Raw genomic sequence first — 4,869 nt, 5'->3', positions numbered from 1 at the left:
TCCATTATTTACTGCTTTTAGGAATTTAGTCCTTTATTTTTAATTTGCTACCCCTGTTATTTTTAAGTTTTATATTCTTTGTATATTTTTGGGGCATGGCTTTGGAAGGGGTGGGCTGGGATATAATTGTATTTCATCACAGAGAGACATATCTCTATCAGGTTTCAAATAGACCTGCGTGAGGGTGACTGCGAGTAAAATGTTAGGAAAAGGCAATGTATATAGTTATATATGAAGTTGCAGAAAGGTCATGTTGAAGGTGGTGAGAACCACCAAAGGTTTGATAACTTGAGGCTGTGAATTGAATTAGGTGTTAATTATTGTAGTTATCTCATATCCTTGTGGAGACTAAGTAAGAATATAAAGGAAAGGAGAGGAAGAGTAAACGAGATAAGGGATAAGCTGTACATATTACTTATCCGCAAAAATGGATATTTGTAAAAACGATGTGGCTGTAAATATTCATATATATTATTATTTTAACCGTTGTTGATAAAGAAACATGAGCTCTCATGGGGTGTCTTCTAGGATTATAATGTCAAATGGATTCTGTGAGAGTGTATATGTTCTATGATATCTGTCATGTATTTTCGTAATGCCTTATGTTTAAGGGAGTAGAATGGACTACCGAAAATACGTTAGTTTTTGGAACCATATCGGAATGCTAGGGTGGACCAAATTGAAATTCATTCATGTTTTAAACTTTGATTTAATTTGATGTGAAAACTGACAGAGAAATGATAGAGTGAAATGAATAGAACTTTAATCCTCATTATTCCAACCTAACAAAAGAGTCACAGAATGCTCAATATATATTCAGCATATCTTGAGCAAAACGAAAGAGAATAAAAAGGAAAAGAAATACAGCCTGATCACCACTCACTAACTGAAAATAAAATATCTTGCCAACTAATATAACAAACATAGAAAAAGCACAAAAACGATATTTCTCACACTCTCCCTCCAGATGGGTGGTGAATGCTCAGCAAACCCATCTTGAACAAATTAATGTTGAAATGTCTGGGATAGAGTGGTTTAGTGAACATATATGCCAGTTGATGCTTCGAAGGAACATGAGAAAGAATAATGAGCCCATCAAGAACCTTAGCACAAATAAGGTGACAATCCACTTCAATATGCTTGATGCGTTCATGAAAGGAAGGATTCTTGGCCAGTTGAATGTCAGATTGATTATCACAAAATGTAAGGAAAGAAAGTGGAATTTGAAGACATAAATCATCCGCAACATATTTTAGCCATTGCAATTCACAAGCAACAGAGGCTAAAGCTTTATATTCAGCTTCAGTAAAGCTCTTGGGCACGGTGGATTGCTTCTTTGATTTTCAAGATATAAGACAACTCCCATAAAATACACAATAACTAGTGGTGGATTTTCTAGAGATGCAACAAGTAGCCCAATCTAAATTAGAAAAAGCTTGAAGTTTGTGAGGATTGTTGGAAGGATAAAAAAGACCTAAGCCAAGACAACCTTTGAGATATTTCAAGATTCTGAAAACAGCATTGAGATGAAAGGATTTGGGCGACATGAACTAACTAACTTGCTGGACAGTAAAAGAAATATCAGGTCGGGTGTTTGTTAGATATTGCAGCTTACCAATTAATCTCCTATAAGGAGTAGGGTCTGGAAGAAGATCATCATCATCTTTCTTGAGCTTATCAGTAGGGTTCGAAGGAGAAGGTGTTGGTTTGCAGCCAGTGAGACCAAATTCGGCTAAAATTTCTAAGCAGTATTTTCGTTGATTCAATATAAGACCCTGTCGTGATCTAGCAACTTCAAAACCAAGAAAATATTTGAGATTGCCCAAGTCTTTGATTCTGAATTCTTGATGTAAAAATTTCTTAACAACAACAATATCTGCCATGTTATCACCAGTTAAAATGATATCATCCACATAGATCAAAAGAGCAGTAAAAGAAGTAGCAGATTTTTTAATAAATAAGGAATGATCAACGGGACTTTGAGAAAACCATGAGAGATTAAGGAAGCTATGAGTTTAGAGTTCCATTGTCGAGAAGCTTGTCGAAGCCCACATAAAGACTTGTGCAATTTACAAACCAAATGAGGTTTCGAAAGAATCAATCCCGGGGGAGGTTTCATATAAACCTCTTCATCCAAATTACCACGCAAAAATGCATTATCAAAGTCAAGCTGGTGTAAAAACCATTTATGAGAAACGACAATGGAGAGAAGAAATCTTATGGTTGTGATCTTCACAACAGGTGAAAAAGTTTCAAAGAAATTCATGCCTTCAGTTTGTGTGAACCCTTTGGCAACAAGACGTGCCTTATATCTCTCTATATCCCCAGCTGCATTCAATTTAGTCTTGTAGACCCATTTGCAACCAACATCTCTTTTCTTTGGTGGCAATCGAACCAATGACCAAGTTTTATTCCTCTGGAGAGCCTGAATTTTTGCAAGCATGGCCTACTACCAATGAGCATGTTGACAAGCCTCTTTAAAAGAAGAAGGCTCAATGATGGCAGATAAAGACATGCAAAAAACAGTTTGAGAGTTAGAACATTTGGAATATTACAAGTATGATTGTAAAGGATAAGTTGTGCAACAGGAAGTAGGAGTAAAAGAAACAGTGGAACAATCATAGTCAGAAAAATAAGCAGGGGGCTTCCTAAGTCTATTTGAAGTTCTACCAAGTGGAACAACAACTTGCACAATATCATTAGAATCATCATTGAATTCCATAACTAGTTCAACAAAAGTAGGATTATTATTACTAAGGACAACATCCGAAGTAATATGAGAATCATTGCAAGTATTAAAGTATGAACCAGGTATATCAAAAGCAATCAAAGAATCAAATGATTGTTGAGATGCAACAGTATCAGTGGTATGGTGATGTGAAACAGGATGGGGAGAAAAATATGGAAAATGAGACTCATAGAAAATAACATTGCGATAGAGCAAAAAATATTGTGTAGTGAGATCATATAAGAGAAAACCTTTGACGCTTGATTTGAAACCAAGAAAAATGCACTTAGAAGTTCTTTTGTCTAATTTGGTTCTACCAGAACTAATAGGGTTTGCAAAAGCTAGGCAACCAAAAATTCTCAGTGTGTTAAAGTCAGGAATTTTGCCAAAAACAATTTCATAAGGAGATTTTCTTTTAAGAAATGGAGTAGGGAGTCAGTTTATGATATCAATAGTACAAAAACAGCGTACAACGTCGAATATTTTTGGTCTTCCACGTCGAATTCGAGAACGACGTCATATCAGGAGAAGTTAAATTGATGTCGAATTTAAAAAATTCGACATTAATTTAATGTCGAATTTTGTCAATATACGACGACGTTAATTTAACGTCGAATTTTGAACATATACGACGTTAATAAATTTTTATTCTATTTTTTTTAATTAACTGTAATTCTTTTTAACAACTCTACGAAACCTGAAAAGTAGAACTATGAACGGTAATATAGGATCAACAACAAATAATAATAATAAACAACAAATAACAATAACAAACAACAAACAACAACAACAAACAAGTTCAACCAAACAACAACAAACAAATTCAACAAAAAAGACAACAAACAAGTTTAACAAATAAGTTCTTCAAAACGAAAACAAAAACTAACCTTCAAAAGGTGGGTTCATCGGAATAAAGTGTTGTCACTAGTGAGAGAGAAAGCAAAATGCGTCTATGCAGGACAAGAACACGAAAATAATCGGTGAAAGCAAACGAAAATCATACCTAAAGTAGTTAATTAACATGCATTTATATCAAATAAAAGAAAGATTACATGTGATGGTCGTCAAACTTCGTACGAGAAAAGTTTGAGCAGAGAAGAGGGTCTCGCGCGCTAAGATAAAGTAATGAATTTTCAATCTCCCGCTCAAGTTTTTATTGAATTCACTGGCCTTTTAACATCTAACGTTGAAGCATTCAACGTTTTATATCCTCTTACATCGAATTATACTTTTAAATGACGTTTAATAATTGCATTTATTTACAAAATTGCCACCGGTCATTTTTAACGTTGGTTATTTAGTGGTTAGACATTAAACGCGTGATGTTATACACTGTTTTTTCACTAGTGTATGAAAAACACGTCTTATAGCATAGGACTAAAAAATAGAAGGTAAATGAGATTGGAAAAGTAAGGTGTGAGCTACATTCAAAATATGTTGGTGTTTGTGTTCAACTATTCCATTCTATTGAGGTGATTCAATGCATGATGTTTCATGAAAAATGCCTTTAGAGGAGAAGAAACCAGTTAAGAAAAACTCCTTTCCATTATCAACTACAAGAAAAAATTGAATTACATACAACCAAAATCCGTATATAAGGTCTAAAATCCGTATATAACACTTAGTTATATACGGCTTACATACGGATAAAAATTCGTATATAAAACTATCATAGCTAAATTATATAAGGATTTATCCGTATATAAATTATATAAGGATTTATCCGTATATAAATTATATACGGATAAATCCATATATAATATCCGTATATAATTATGTACGGATAAATCCATATGTAATATCCGTATATAACTATAGTTTTTTTAAAAAAAAATTAGGTAATCCTAGATTACACCACCAAATTGCTTTTAGGAGTTTTATATATTTGAGTAAAGATAAATACAACCACCAAATTGCTTTTAGGAGTTTTATATATCTGACTAGAGATAAATACAACCATCAAATTGCTTTTACAACTAATGCAATACATAAATCAATCATGAATTACTTAAAAATACAACATAATAGACATACACAATTGAATATTTTTTTAGTTTGAATAATATCAAACTGTGTACAAACATGGATGAAGTTAAGTATGAACATCTAAATAAATTAACATTCACGTGTATCTTAGTTGA

The sequence above is a fragment of the Vigna umbellata genome, chromosome 6 (genome assembly GCF_029865625.1).
Source record: "Vigna umbellata cultivar VRB3 chromosome 6, Vumbellata_1.0, whole genome shotgun sequence".
In the NCBI taxonomy this organism is placed as follows: Eukaryota; Viridiplantae; Streptophyta; class Magnoliopsida; order Fabales; family Fabaceae; genus Vigna; species Vigna umbellata.
Note: the sequence above shows the minus strand (reverse complement) of the source record.